This window comes from Aquarana catesbeiana, linkage group LG02 (genome assembly GCF_042186555.1).
Source record: "Aquarana catesbeiana isolate 2022-GZ linkage group LG02, ASM4218655v1, whole genome shotgun sequence".
NCBI classification, from domain to species: domain Eukaryota; kingdom Metazoa; phylum Chordata; class Amphibia; order Anura; family Ranidae; genus Aquarana; species Aquarana catesbeiana.
In genome coordinates this window covers 509,587,384-509,604,446 of record NC_133325.1, presented here as the reverse complement: position 1 = coordinate 509,604,446, position 17,063 = coordinate 509,587,384, and positions in this window count along the sequence as shown.

The window sequence follows — 17,063 nt, the reverse complement described above, 5'->3', positions numbered from 1 at the left end:
AACACCCCCACAGCATGATGCTGCCACCACCATGCTTCACTGTTGGGACTGTATTGGACAGGTGATGAGCAGTACCCAGTTTTCTCCACACATAACGCTTAGAATTAAGGCCAGAAAGTTCTATCTTGGTCTCAGACTCAGTGAGAGGTCTCAGTGAGAGATGGGGGACTGTTTCATCCTCTTAGCACTAAGCATGAACTTGCAGCCTTCCTTCTGCTTCCACATCTAGGCAGATCCTGGGTGGGACAATGTACAATGGGCAAGGGGTGGGATCTGCCTAGATGTGGAAGCAGAAGGCTGCAAGTTCATGCTTAGTGTTAAGAGGATGAAACAGTCCCCCATCTCTCACTGAGGTATACCTGTATACTTTTTGGGATATTGGAGTGAATCAATGCAACCATAGGAGGATCACCGAAGGGTCTGCCCCCCCCATGGAGGAGAGTAGAGATCTCGGATGTTGACTGCTATTTATTCATACCATTGAGTTTGGCCCTGACATATTGCACTATTGGAGGCTTCTGTATTTTGTCCCCCATCTCACTGAGGTATACCTATGTACTTATTGGTATATTGGAGTGAATCAATGCAACCATAGGAGGAACACTGAAGGGTCTGCCCCCCCCCGGAGGATAGCAGATATCTTGGATGTTGACTGCTATTTATTCATACTATTGAGGTGAGAGTTTTGGGAGACTATAATATTGAAGAAGCCATACTAGAACAATATATGGACACTCTTATCTGACAGCTACATGTTCAAGCTTTGACAGCAGCAGAAGTTTTATTCATTCATTTGTTTACAGAAGAAGACTTTACCATTATTATTTATTTTTGATTATTTTTTATACACAGTGTCATTTATTGACACTTTTTCACTTATCTCCTCTATTTAGGATATTTTGGAAGCATTTACTATATGTGATTCACCATCTATTGCATACCCATGTAATATCACATATTGGGGGTTAGTTACAAAAGGCAAATTCACTTTGCACTACAAGTGCAAAGTGCACTTGAAATTGCACTTGGAAGTACAGTCGCTGTAAATCTGAGGGGAAGCTCTGAAATGAGGGGAAGCTCTGCTGATTTTATTATCCAATCATGTGCAAGCTGAAATGCTGTTTTTTACTTTCTCCCTTGGATCTACAGTGACTGCACTTCCAAGTGCACTTTCAGTGCAATTTCAAGTGCACTTTGCACTTGTAGTGCAAAGTGGATTTGCCTTTAGTAACTAACCCCCATTGTGTATTATCACTTTATTTAGAGGTTTATTAAGACACGTTTATTTATGCATAGTGTTACAATCTATTTAGTGTATTTACTAATATCAATTGGCAAAAGATCACCTGATTCACCTTAAACAGTTTGAGTGTTATGTGACACACTTAGAGATTTTGCTGCATTTTGATTTTACACCTAGTTCTGCATTAGTTTTGTTTACTGTTCCTTGCTAGAACAAGAGACTTATCTAACACATGTCAAGGATGATCAGAAGAAATAGACAGCACCTGAGTTAAATATATGAGTGTCATAGCAAGGGGTCTGAATACTTAGGACCATGTGATATTTCAGTTTTTCTTTTTTAATAAATCTGCAAAAATGTCAACAATTCTGTGTTTTTCTGTCAATATGGGGTGCTGTGTGTACATTAATGAGGAAAAAAAATGAACTTAAATGATTTTTGGAAATGGCAGCAATATAACAAAGTGTGAAAAATTTAAGGGGGTCTGAATATTTTCCGTCCCCACTGTATGTTGGTTTGTTCAGAAACCCTTTTCTAAACGCACATGTGAATGTTGAGTTGAATTTTTTTACTCTGTGCACAATGTGTAGCTTCTTCTTTCAATGCTCAATAGCAGCTTTTTGCTTAAGTTGTTGTTTACAGTTTACAGTGACTATAGGGGTTATTTACTAAATGGAAATCCACTTTGCACTACAAGTGCACTTTCAGTGCAGTTTCAGTGCACTTTCAAGTGCACTTTTGCAGTGCACTTGTAGTGCAAAGTGGATTTTACTTTAGTAAATAACACCCACAGTGCAAGATAATTTGCATCAATCAGGCCATTTTCTTAACTCCAAAAAAAAAAAAAAATTCATGGTGGGGAAAATAATGAATATTTTAAGTAAAAATGCATTACATACATTAACAACAAAAACAAGGTGTGTGTGTAGCAGACCCACACCATAATAGTTAGCTGAAGAAGAGATTGTCACCTCATGTATCAAAGAAATTACGTTTGTACTATTGAAGAAAATGGGCAAAAAAAAATATTGGATAACCTAGGAGACAGCTAAAAGAAACACAAGCAGTAAATCAAAGGAAATATTATTTGATTTTAAAATACAAATTTATTTAAAAAAGCTTTGTTAAACATTTCCTGGCATATCAATGGCCCCTCTACCCACAAAGCCATCCGTAGAACTCGGTCTGGGCGAGGACTCCACCATCCGGGCATTCTTCCCCACATCTACATAGAGAAAATCATATGTCGCCAACACCACCGCCAACATCACAATACTATTAAACCCCTTGTAGTTGTAATAGTATGATCCCGATTTGGGGGGTGGGACTATGTGGACGTGTTTCCCATCTATTGCCTCTCTGCAGTTTGGAAAGTCCCACCGCTGGGCAAATTGGGAAGCCACAGTCTGCCATTCCTGTGGCGTTGAAGGAAACTGTGGAGTGAAGCAAGAAAAAATTATTTAGGACTTTTGCACATAACATTGCAAGCAGATTAGACACAAGCCAACATCAGTATAACATTTATTTAAAGGAGTATTTAAATAAAAAAAAATCTTAAAGTCCACTTATCAGATTCCTCACCCCCTCTGATGGCCCATTGTAAAAATTTTATGGGGGGGGAGATGTTTTGGACAGGTTCTCCACTTCATTGAGAGCTGAATGCATACATAATGTGTGTTATTTTGGCCAGCCCCTCCTTACTTACACTATTGGCAGCACTCCTTACTTACACACTGGCAGCCCACTGGACAGGTAAGAAGTGTCATAATACAAAAATATGAATATACACTGTCCAAATTGAAGCACATTTTGACATTCTGCAATTACCTATCAAGATAATAGGAGAACAAAACTTTAAACAGTACCATTTGAAAGTATTCAGGCAGGCCCTTTCACTACATGCTTTGCTGAATTCATCCATAAATATGACCACAAAAGAGGTAGGTATAGTGTGTATGGGTTTGGCAAAGTCAGCAGATAGAGGATTGGTATCGGTTGACTTAGCGGTTGGGGGGAGGGGGGTTCCAAATGGTTTTGTGACCCCAAAAAAAAGCCTCTGGCACTCTGCCTGAATTTAAGGACACAAATAACATTTGTACATATTTTAGGGGGTGTTTAGGGTAAAGCACTACTATGGTGCTGACAAAATACATTTTTAAGTGACTAGGCTAAGTGTATATGGGCCCAGGATAGCATGCTGGGGAGGTTAGTGAAGGCAGAAATGGAGCATTAAAAACTCCCAGCATGCATGAGGACAAAGAGGACATTCACAGCATATTACAATCATGGTAATTAGGGAATGATGAAAGTAATACAATACATTAGCAAACATTAAATACATAGAATGTGATGTTAAAGGATAAAACTTACCTTAATATAGCCCTTCTGCAGGGCCTGAATGATGGCAGAAGATCTCTGGAATAATGATCCCAAGAGCCTTGGGGGGGATGCCTGTCAAGAACTTGATGTCCTGCAGACTTCTCCCCATAGCCAAGTACCGCAACGTGGTGACGAGCCTCTGTTCGGGAGTGATGGCTTGCCGCATGCAGGTGTCCTGCTTGGTAATATAAGGGGACAGCAAAGCCAACAGACGGTGAAAAACGGGGTCTGTCTTCCTGAGATAATTCCTGAAATCATCAGAATTATTCTGACGGGTCTCCTCCTCGCCCTACTCATGGACTGGGCTTGGGTCAAAGTAAGAACCCTAACACCAAGCCCCCGCATAGCATGAACTCTACGATGAGTACGTACCCACAACATGGCTTCAAAATGGTCGGCTGGTCAGAATGAACTAACAGAATACACTGAAAATCAGAAAGGCCTGAGAAGAGCGAGGCGAAATTCAGAAACGAGCAGACAAGAACGCACTGTAGATCAAATAAGTAAAATAAATAGCATGCACTGAAAAACAGGTGTGAACTGACAACACGCACTGAAAACCAGATACGAACCCACAAACTGAAAAGCAGTAATGATCTGAAAAGCACGAATCGTCTCTCACCAAACTTCTACTAATACGAGATTAAACAGAAGGAGCCTAAAGGGTGGCGCACTGGCTATTGAACTTTCTCTTTATAGTGCCGTTGTACGTCTTGTACATCAGCGCTTTCTTGACAAATGGAATTTTCGACAACATTTGTGCAACCGTGTGTATGCAAGACAAGCTTGAGCTAACATCTGTCGGAAATAAATCCCAGGATTTCGCTTTCAGAATGTCCAATCGTGTGTATGCAGCATAACTCTCTGTGGCCATCCATGCTGCCAGGGAGTATTGGATCACTCATGGTTCTTCTCCACAGGGTCTGCTGAGGCTCATGGAGTATCATCGGTTCTCCGGTTGTGTTGTAGGACCCCTACATCTAGGGGTGCTCTGTCCTTGTGGTGCTGGAGTGGGATCTCTCCAGAATTTGAGCACTTGGAACTCCTGATACCACTCTGAGACCTGAACCAGTCTTATGCCGCATACACACGACCGGACTTTATGGCATACTTGGTCCGGCGAACCAGAGTCCGTCGGACAATTCGATCGTGTGTGGGCTCCAGCGGACTTTGTTTTCTCAAAAGTTTGATAGGCCTAGAAATGAAACATGTTTCAAATCTGTCCGACGGACTCGGCTTTCTAGCGTACAAACCGGTAATCTGTGTGCTAGTCCGACGGACCAAAATTGACGCATGCTCTGAAGCAAGTACAAGACGGAAGTGCTCGGTCTGGTAAAACTAGCCTTCGTATTGAAGCTAGCACATTCCTCTTCTGTGATCTTTTAACCACTTGCCGACCGCCTCACGTCTATATACGTCAACAGAGCGGCACGGGCAGGCAAAATCACGTACCTGATACGTGATGCCTTCCCGCAGGCGGGGGGTCCGATCGGACCCCCCCCCGGTGCCAGCGGCAGTCGGCATTTGTCTGGCAGCGATCAGAGATGAGGGGGAGGCCATCCAATCGTGGCCCCCCCCTCGCAATCGCTCCCAGCCAATGAGAAACATCCCCTGCCTGTGTATAGTACACACAGGCAGAGGATGTGATGTCATCTCTCCTCGGCTCGGCAGTTTCCGTTCCGACGCCGAGGAGAGAAGACATCCGAGTAAGTGTAAAACACTACACAACACAGTAGAACATGCCAAGCACACTAAACACCCCCGATTCCCCCCCCCCGATCGCCCCCCGATCCCCCCCCCAATCACCCCCCCCTGTCACAAACTGACACCAAGCTGTTTTTTTTTTTTTCCTGATTACTGATTGGTGTCAGTTTGTGACAGTTAGAAGTGGTAGGGCAGTGAGTATTAGCCCCCTGTAGGTCTAGGGTACCCCCCTAACCCCCCCTAATAAAGTTTTAACCCCTTGATCACCCCCCGTCACCAGTGTCGCTAAGCAATCATTTTTCTGATCGCTGTATTAGTGTCGCTGGTGACGCTAGTTAGTGAGGTAAATATTTAGGTTTGCCGTCAGCGTTTTATAGCGACAGGGACCCCCATATACTACCGAATAAATGTTTTAACCCCTTGATTGCCCCCTAGTTAACCCTTTCACCAGTGATCACTGTATAACCGTTACGGGTGACGCTGGTTAGTTTGTTTATTTTTTATAGTGTCAGGGCACCCTCCGTTTATTACCGAATAAAGGTTTAGCCCCCCGATCACCCGGCGGTGATATGCGTCGCCCCAGGCAGCGTCAGATTAGCGCCAGTACCGCTAACACCCACGCAGCATACGCCTCCCTTAGTGGTATAGTATCTAAACGGATCAATATCTGATCCGATCAGATCTATACTAGCGTCCCCAGCAGTTTAGGGTTCCCAAAAACGCAGTGTTAGCGGGATCAGCCCAGATACCTGCTAGCACCTGCGTTTTGCCCCTCCGCCCGGCCCAGCCCACCCAAGTGCAGTATCGATCGATCACTGTCACTTACAAAACACTAAACGCATAACTGCAGCATTCGCAGAGTCAGGCCTGATCCCTGCGATCGCTAACAGTTTTTTTTGGTAGCTTTTTGGTGAAATGGCAAGCACCAGCCCCAGGCAGCGTCAGGTTAGTGCCAGTAGCGCTAACACCCACGCACCGTACACCTCCCTTAGTGGTATAGTATCTGAACGGATCAATATCTGATCCGATCAGATCTATACTAGCGTCCCCAGCAGTTTAGGATTCCCAAAAACGCAGTGTTAGCGGGATCAGCCCAGATACCTGCTAGCACCTGCGTTTTGCCCCTCCGCCCGGCCCAGCCCACCCAAGTGCAGTATCGATCGATCACTGTCACTTACAAAACACTAAACACATAACTGCAGCGTTCGCAGAGTCAGGCCTGATCCCTGCGATCGCTAACAGTTTTTTTTGGTAGCTTTTTGGTGAAATGGCAAGCACCAGCCCCAGGCAGCGTCAGGTTAGTGCCAGTAGCGCTAACACCCACGCACCGTACACCTCCCTTAGTGGTATAGTATCTGAACGCATCAATATCTGATCCGATCAGATCTATACTAGCATCCCCAGCAGTTTAGGATTCCCAAAAACGCAGTGTTAGCAGGATCAGCCCAGATACCTGCTAGCACCTGCGTTTTGCCCCTCCGCCCGGCCCAGCCCAGCCCACCCAAGTGCAGTATCGATCGATCACTGTCACTTACAAAACACTAAACGCATAACTGCAGCGTTCGCAGAGTCAGGCCTGATCCCTGCGATCGCTAACAGTTTTTTTGGTAGCGTTTTGGTGAACTGGCAAGCGCCAGCGGCCTAGTACACCCCGGTCGTAGTCAAACCAGCACTGCAGTAACACTTGGTGACGTGGCGAGTCCCATAAGTGCAGTTCAAGCTGGTGAGGTGGCAAGCACAAGTAGTGTCCCGCTGCCACCAAGAAGACGAACACAGGCCCGTCGTGCCCATAGTGCCCTTCCTGCTGCATTCGCCAATCCTAATTGGGAAACCACCGCTTCTGCAGCGCCCGTACTTCCCCCATTCACATCCCCAACCAAATGCAGTCGGCTGCATGAGAGGCATTTTCTTTATGTCCTCCCGAGTACCCCTACCCAACGAACCCCCCCAAAAAAGATGTTGTGTCTGCAGCAAGCGCGGATATAGGCGTGACACCCGCTATTATTGTCCCTCCTGTCCTGACAATCCTGGTCTTTGCATTGGTGAATGTTTTGAACGCTACCATTCACTAGTTGAGTATTAGCGTAGGGTACAGCATTGCACAGACTAGGCACACTTTCACAGGGTCTCCCAAGATGCCATCACATTTTGAGAGACCCGAACCTGGAACCGGTTACAGTTATAAAAGTTACAGTTACAAAAAAAAGTGTAAAAAAAAAAAAAAAAAAAAACACAAACAAAAATAAAAAAAAATAAATAGTTGTCGTTTTATTGTTCTCTCTCTCTCTATTCTCTCTCTCTATGGTTCTGCTCTTTTTTACTGTATTCTATTCTGCAATGTTTTATTGTTATTATGTTTTATCATGTTTGCTTTTCAGGTATGCAATTTTTTTTACTTTCAATATGTTTTTATTTTCAATTACGTCATACAGTTTATGCATTGACATATGAGAATGAACAGGAGGGAACGCCTCCACGAACATGAGACATAAAGGTTACAATTCAAAAAGGATAGTAACAGATAGCATACGGTATCTCATCCGAGAAGGCTGTTGTTGGGGTCAACCCGTCTTCATGTATATTTCCTATAACAGCTCAGGATCTTTCCCCTACCCCAGCACCCCCGACGGGATCTAACTGTGCTAGGTGGGGAAATCTCCGTACTTCTCCTTTGCCCGTTAGGGCGGAGCCATCAGGAGTATTGAGGAAGTAATCATCCCCTGAAGGTAAGTAGTATACCGTATGGTAGCTTTGTATTGAATTGCCACCAGTAATCTAACTGATTTGAGGTAGAAGACAGAAAGAAGAGTAGAAGAAGAGGGAGAGAAGAGTGAGGAGGGAGGGGGGTGGAGGAGTTCGACAAGGAGGGTGTGGGGGGAGCAGAGTTACATCTGTGTACCTCTAATCTTACTGAGGGATGAATTTGTCCAGGAGTAGGTTAGGAGTTGATGCGCACCTGAACCCCTGGTATGAGGGAGGTTCCCATGTATTGAGCCCAAGGTTCCCATATTGTTTGGAATTTCGGGGAGGTGTTTGTTAGGATGCTAGAAAGTTTTTCTTGGGCCATAATCCATGAAACCTTCTAAGGTATGCAATTTTTTATACTTTACTGTTCACTGTGCTTTATTGTTAACCATTTTTTTGTCTTCAGGTACGCCATTCACGACTTTGAGTGGTTATACCAGAATGATGCCTGCAGGTTTAGGTATCATCTTGGTATCATTCTTTTCAGCCAGCGGTCGGCTTTCATGTAAAAGCAATCCTAGTGGCTAATTAGCCTCTAGACTGCTTTTACAAGCAGTGGGAGGGAATGCCCCCCCCCCCACACCGTCTTCCATGTTTTTCTCTGGCTCTCCTGTCTCAACAGGGAACCTGAGAATGCAGCCGGTGATTCAGCCAGCTGACCATAGAGCTGATCAGAGACCAGAGTGGCTCCAAACATCTCTATGGCCTAAGAAACCGGAAGCTACGAGCATTTTATGACTTAGATTTCGCCGGATGTAAACAGCGCCATTGGGAAATTGGGGAAGCATTTTTTCACACCGATCTTGGTGTGGTCAGATGCTTTTAGGGCAGAGGAGAGATCTAGGGTCTAATAGACCCCAATTTTTTCAAAAAAGAGTACCTGTCACTACCTATTGCTATCATAGGGGATATTTACATTCCCTGAGATAACAATAAAAATGATTAAAAAAAAAAAAATGAAAGGAACAGTTTAAAAATAAGATAAAAAAGCAAAAAAATAATAAAGAAAAAAAAAAAAAAAAAGCACCCCTGTCCCCCCTGCTCTCACGCTAAGGCGAACGCAAGCGTCGGTCTGGCGTCAAATGTAAACAGCAATTGCACCATGCATGTGAGGTGTCACCGCGAACGTCAGATCGAGGGCAGTAATTTTAGCAGTAGACCTCCTCTGTAAATCTAAAGTGGTAACCTGTAAAGGCTTTTAAAGGCTTTTAAAAATGTATTAATTTTGTTGCCACTGCACGTTTGTGCGCAATTTTAAAGCATGTCATGTTTGGTATCCATGTACTCGGCCTAAGATCATCTTTTTTATTCCATCAAACATTTGGGCAATATAGTGTGTTTTAGTGCATTAAAATTTAAAAAAGTGTGTTTTTTCCACAAAAAATTCGTTTGAAAAATCGCTGCGCAAATACTGTGTGAAAAAAAAAAATGAAACACCCACCATTTTAATCTGTAGGGCATTTGCTTTAAAAAAATATATAATGTTTGGGGATTCAAAGTAATTTTCTTGCAAAAAAAAATAATTTTTTCATGTAATCAAAAAGTGTCAGAAAGGGCTTTGTATTCAAGTGGTTAGAAGAGTGGGTGATGTGTGACATAAGTTTCTAAATGTTGTGCATAAAATGCCAAGACAGTTCAAAACCCCCCCAAATGACCCCATTTTGGAAAGTAGACACCCCAAGCTATTTGCTGAGAGGCATGTCGAGTCCATGGAATATTTTATATTGTGACACAAGTTGCAGGAAAGAGACAAATTTTTTTTTTTTTTTTTTTTTTTTGCACAAAGTTGTCACTAAATGATATATTGCTCAAACATGCCATGGGAATATGTAAAATTACATCCCAAAATACATTCTGTTGCTTCTCCTGAGTATGGGGATACCACATGTGTGGGACTTTTTGGGAGCCTAGCCGCGCACGGGACCCCGAAATCCAAGCACCGCCTTCAGGCTTTCTAAGGGCGTAAATTTTTGAATTCACTCTTCACTGCCTATCACAGTTTCGGAGGCCATGGAAAGCCCAGGTGGCACAAAACCCCCCCAAATGACCCCATTTTGGAAAGTAGACACCCCAAGCTATTTGCTGAGAGGTATAGTGAGTATTTTGCAGACCTCACTTTTTGTCACAAAGTTTTGAAAATTGAAAAAAGAAAAAAAAAATTTTTTCTGGTCTTTCTTCATTTTCAAAAACAAATGAGAGCTGCAAAATACTCACCATGCCTCTCAGCAAATAGCTTGGGGTGTCTACTTTCCAAAATGGGGTCATTTGAGGTGGGTTTGTGCCATCATGGCATTTTATGGCCTTCAAAACTGTGATAGGCAGCGAGGAGTGAAATCAAAAATGTATGCCCTTAGAAATCCTGAAGGCAGTGATTGGTTTTTGGGGCCCCGTACGCGGCTAGGCTCCCAAAAAGTCCCACACATGTGGTATCCCCATACTCAGGAGAAGCAGCTGAATGTATTTTGGGCTGCAATTCCACATATGCCCATGGCCTGTGTGAGCAATATATCATTTAGTGACAACTTTTTGTAAATTTTTTTTTTTTTTTTTTGTCATTATTCAATCACTTGGGACAAAAAAAATAAATATTCAATGGGCTCAACATGCCTCTCAGCAATTTCCTTGGGGTGTCTACTTTCCAAAATGGGGTCATTTGGGGGGGTTTTGTACTGCCCTGCCATTTTAGCACCTCAAGAAATGACATAGGCAGTTATAAACTAAAAGCTGTGAAAATTCCAGAAAATGTACCCTAGTTTGTAGACGCTATAACTTTTGCGCAAACCAATAAATATACGCTTATTGACATTTTTTTTACCAAAGACATGTGGCTGAATACATTTTGGCCTAAATGTATGACTAAAATTGAGTTTATTGGATTTTTTTTATAACAAAAAGTAGAAAATATCATTTTTTTTTCAAAATTTTCGGTCTTTTTCCGTTTATAGCGCAAAAAATAAAAACGGCAGAGGTGATCAAATACCATCAAAAGAAAGCTCTATTTGTGGGAAGAAAAGGACGCAAATTTCGTTTGGGTACAGCATTGCATGACCGCGCAATTAGCAGTTAACGCGACGCAGTGCCGAATTGTAAAAAGTGCTCTGGTCAGGAAGGGGGTAAATCCTTCCGGGGCTGAAGTGGTTAATACAGCACATTCTTTTTTTCTTTATAATGCGAGAAGAATGAAGTTGTTTTGCTGCACAGAGTTCTCACAAACTACTTTCTTCATGATTTATCCTCCTGCCATGACTAATATTATAGTTTTTAAAAGCCAGATCTCCAGAAATAATGTATAAAATTATTTTTTGGACTCATCTTTAGTATTTTTATATTTAATCAATATCTATTTTACAATGTGTGCTAAATTCTCAAAACTGTTGGTTTTTTTATTTATTTATTTTTTGGAGTTTCAAGTTACCACAATAACCTTAATATTTTGTATTGTTTTAATGAACCTTAATGAAGTTGGTGTCCCTTGTTAATTAGACATTGGGAGGTTATTTTCAAAAGGCTAATTTGTTTTGCACTACAAGTGCAAAGTATATTTGAAATTGCACTGAAAGTGCATTTGGAAGTGCATTCACTGTGGATCCGAGGGGCACATGCAAGGAAACCCAAAAAAAAACATTTCTCTTGCACATGATTGGATGATAAAATCAGCAGAGCTTCCCCTCATTTCAGATCTTCCCCTCAGATTTACAGCGACTGCACTTCCAACAAGTGCACTTGCAGTGTAATTTATAAAATGCACTTTGCACTTGAATTTCAAAATGATTTAGCCTTTTGTAAATAACCCACATAGTCTTTTTGACATGTACCTGCCAACTCACAAACAAAATGTCCTTTTTAAATCAAAACACATAGTCAATAATGTAAGGTAAAGAAAATATCCATTTATTTTTTGAAAAACATAAATGAGGAAGGCAACACTGGAGAAACTTTTGGAATGTGTGAAGCCTTTTGTCCCTTTTATGCAGCGTAGGTTTGCTGAGGCATTCGGTCCAGAGTCCTCTGGGTCACTAAGAATGACATGATCCGCAGCCACCTCCTCCCAGCCACGTACAAGTCCATGGGTTTCTTGGGACTGTAAATGATCCCTTGAAGACTGCTGCTGATGCTGAGTGCCAGGCTCCTCCTCCATGCTGACACAATCCTCCCGGCGGGTATGCAGGAACACTGTCTGGATAAAGGGGGCCTTGAGAGTTAAGGAAGTCCTCCTCTTCCTGCCTCTGTTCTGCCTCAAGTGCCCTGTCCATTATTCCACGCACCGTGTGCTCCAACAGGTGGACAAGGGGGACAGTGTCACTGATGCATGCACTGTCACTGCTCACCATCCTTGTGGGCTCCTCAAATGGTGACAGGACAGTGCATGCATCCCTGATCATGGCCCACTGGCGTGGAGAAAAAAACAAGCTCCCCTGACCCTGTCCTGGTGCCATAGTCGCACAGGTACTCATTGATGGCCCTCTGCTGCATGTGCAGCTGCTGCAGCATGGCCAACGTTGAGTTCCACCTGGTGGGCATGTCACAGATTAGGCGGTTCTTGGGCAGGTTAAATTCCTTTTGGAGGTCAGCCAGCCGAGCACTGGCATTATATGACCGGCGGAAATGCACACAGACTTTCCTGGCCTGCCTCAGGACATCCTGTAAGCCCGGGTACCTGCCCAAGAACCGCTGCACCACCAAGTTAAGGACGTGAGCCAAACAGGGCTAAAAAGGCACTAAGGCACTTCAATATACTGCAGTAAAACTGCACTAACACACTTTATTATACTGCAGTAAAACTGCACCAAAGCACTTCAATATACTGCCATAAAAGTGCACTAATGCAATGCAATATATTACAGTAAAACTGCACTAACGCAATGCAATATACTACAGTAAAACTGCACTAACACACTTCAATATACTACAGTAAAAGTGCGCTAACACACTTCAAAATACTGTAAAAGAGCACTAAGGCACTTCAATATACTGCCCTAAAAGTGCACTAATGAAATATTCAATATACTGCAGTAACAGAGCACTAACACATTTCAATATACTGCAGTAAACGTGCACTAACGCATTACAATATATTGCAGTAAACGTGCACTAACACATGACAATATACTGCAGGTAATGTGCACTAATGCAGTTCAATATACTTCCATAAACCTACCCTGAAACACTAAACTGACACTAAAGTAAAAATGAATGATCACACTACAGTCACACTGCACTATCACTATATTCACACTAAACTGACACTAAAGTAAAAATGAATGGTAGCACTACACTCATACTGCACTATCACTATAGTCACACTACACTTGCACTCTACACTCACAATAGAATCACAATAGCACACAAACTTGCTAATAGCAATGAACAAAGCCCCGTTCTATCTCCACTCCAATATCACACTTCTAATGGCTGCTCTGGGAAAGAACCTTTTATAGTCTATGAGCAATGAGCCTTGATTTGGCACAGTCATCATTACAATCATGGCTCTGACAGTGTTCTGTGCACCGATTGAGCAAATCCTTTATTGCTTCAGCCAATCACAGTACATTGTGGTCGAAAGCCCTGGCAATTCGAATGTTCGGCGAATGGGTGAAGAGCTAATGTTCGGCCCGAATTCATGTTCGGCCCGAACTGTTCGCCCAACACTACTCACAACCCCAGAAAAGTGCACAGTCTATTTGCCTTTAGTAAAGCAACCCCTGTGTATCACATGTCACCTTTTTGTTGTCCTTCGGTCTATGAATGGGTGCAATTAGCCAAGTTCTAATGCCGTGTACACATGAGCAGACTTTTGACAGACTGAACTCCGAAGGACTTTTTGATGGACTTTCGACGGAGTTCCGACGCAACGGACTTGCCTACACACGATCACACCAAAGCCCGACTGATTCAAACGTGATGACGTACGACCGGACTAGAATAAGGAAGTTCATAGCCAGTAGCCAATAGCTGCCCTTGCGTCATTGTTCGTCCATCGGACTAGCATACAGACAAACTGATTTTTCGACCGGACACGAGTCCGTTGGAAAGATTTGAAACATGTTCTATTTCTAAAGTCCGTCTGATTTTTCGACAGCAAAGGTCCGATGAAGCCCACACACGATCAAATTGTCCCGCGGATTCGTTTCGTCGGACCTTTGCTGTTGAAAAGTCCAGTCATGTGTACATGGCATTACTCAAATCTCTTGCCAAATACAGTACTCAAATAACGATCTCGCAAAAGTGCAAGTTAAACAGTACTTCCGCATCTCAAAAAAGAAAACACTGATCCACAAAAGGGGAAGACTGTGTACTTTTGGCCCAGGAGGTAAAAACAAAAGCAGCTGGACTTTTTATGGTAGAGATAATTTCTTGTTGGCTAATGCCCCGTACGCACAGTCGGATTTTCCGATGAAAAATGTCCGATTGGAGCGTGTTGTCGGAAATTCTGACCGTGTGTGGGCTCCATCGGACATTTTCCATCGGATTTTCCGACACCCAAAGTTGGAGAGCAGGAGATAAAATTTTCCGACAACAAAATCCGATCACGTCAATTCCGACCGTGTGTGGCCTTTTCCGACGCACAAAGTGCCACGTATGCTCAGAAGAAATTTCGACACGGAACAGCTCGGTCAGGTAAAATTAGCATTCGCAATGGATACAGCACTTTCATCATGCTGCAATGTTAAAAATGGTTTAATACAGCGCACTCTCTTCTTCTTTATAATGTGACAAGAATTAAGTAGTTTTGTTGCTCATATTCACACACACTTCTCACAAACTTATTTTTTTCTTGGGATTCCCTGAATATATTGTTATTGTCACATCTGTCACATTTGTTTTCTTTTTTTTTTTTTTTTTGATTTAAAGCCATTTTTGGTTTAGATTTTATGTTTGTATTTTTTCCAAGGCTGATCTTTGTTTAATGTTATTTTTAGTTTTACTCCAGACTATTTTTGTGTGTGTTTTGTGTGTCAAGTTACCACAACACCATTGATATCTTTTATTATTTAATCTCAAGGAGATTGCTTGGTGTTGGTGTCCCTTGTTAATTTCACATTGTATGTTTGAAATGTACCTGAATCCTCACAAAAAAAACTGTCCTTTTTGAAGTAAAACACACATAGGCAAATATAATTCAAAACAAAATTCCTTTATTAAGGGCTCTGAACCAAACAAAGAGGGAGGCAACGCTGGATCAACAGGAGAAATTAGCGAAGCCTGGGACCCCCAGGGCAATTCTTGAACATCAAAATTGGTGGCCTGAGGAGTCCATATGTAAGGGAGGGCAGTCTGGTCCAGAAGTCCCAGAGATCTGAAAAGCAGCAGATAACATCTGTGTCCCCAGGCTGTGGTACCACAAGAGGCTGCATCTTTTGGCCGACCAGACTGGATCCAGGGTCCTCACTTTCTGGTCTTCCTTCCACGCTTCATTCCGGGCTGTGGCTGTGCTGTTGGAGATGTGGCAGGAGGAGGAGTAGGACCTGGAGGAGGTGGAGGACTGGGAGGACTTGGAGGTGAAGGAGGAGGAGGACCTGCAGGAGGAGGAGGAGGACCATCTGTGAGTTCGCAAAGTTGTGTCTGAGATGTAATTTGGGCCCTCTTACCTTTATTAAGAGTCTCCAATATGAGCGATTCACACATGAGTTGTTGTCCCTCCTCCATCCTCTGCATTTTAGAGGCAATGATGGCAGCGAAGTCCTCCTCCACGGTGTGTGGTGCTCCCAGGGACTCTGTAGCCCTCCAAAAGAGGCCTATGGCAGCCTCCTCTAGGGCACTCCTCCTCCTGCCACTTTCTCTTTCCAGGGGGAGTGGAGGGACCTGCAGATCAGGCAGCCGACTCGGCCCGGCCACCTCCTGGCTGCGACTTTGCTGTGTATGAAAAAGGGACATGGTTTTATTTTTTGCATCATCAATCACAATCCTAAATTAGTACTCCAAACTAACAGCTAGTTAACATCATTGATTGGACAAGCAGAAATATTGAGAGGAATGCTATACCTGGCTCAAACTGGGCTCCTCCACATGTTGTTGCCTGGAAGGCCCAGGTTGGGAGTCAGAAGCCTCAGCTGGGGGGGAAGGAAGCATGGAAGGAAGACTGGAGAGGGATGACCTGGGTTCAGTCTGGCCTGCCAGAAAATGCAGCCCTTCATAGTACCACATCCTGGGGACATAGATGTCATCTGCTGCTCCGCATCTCTGCGAATCCTGGACTTTCTGGCGCTCCCTTACATATGTGCTCCTCAGGCCACCAATTAAGATCTTCATATATGTGATGTCTGCCGTGGGGATCACCGGCTTCACAATTTCCAACAATTGATCCAGCGTTGCCTTCCTCTTTGTTTGGTTCCTGTAATGTGGGTGGTTGATCTCCCACAAACAGGGCAGCTCCCTGAACATGTCAATGAATATTGACATGAAGTCATTATCTTGTAATAAGATATCCATGTTCACTGCAAGACACAACACAAGACAAAGCCTAATGTCAGACAAAACTCTCCTAATCTTGTTACAATATAGGCCTCAATCTAGAAGCAGTATAGGCACAAGTATGTCTCTTACCTTCGTTCTTACGATCGGCGCGTCCAATGCTCCTTCCTCCGCTCACAGATCGTATGTAATACGCATGTGTGTTACGCTTTTTACACACTGCGCATGCGTGTAACTCCACCCGCCCCTGACGTTCTTTCTAGTCTATTCCCCGCCCCTTTTCGTTCGGCGCAGTGGGTGAAGAGCACATGGCGGAGTCACAGCAGGTGTGTGCTAATTATAGCAACGAGGAGGAGGAGGAGGAAAGCCCGGAGACAGAAACGTCCCGATCCAGAAGGAGAAGATTTAAGGCCACAAATATGTCCTTTGGGGAGATGTTGGAGATGGTGGACATCCTGAAGAAGGCCGACTATGATGGAAAGTATGGGCCTTACCCCAACCCCAATATCAGAAAGGCCAAGATCATGGCGAAAGTGGTCAAAAGTCTGCACAGGAATTTCGGGGTACGACGATCGAAAGA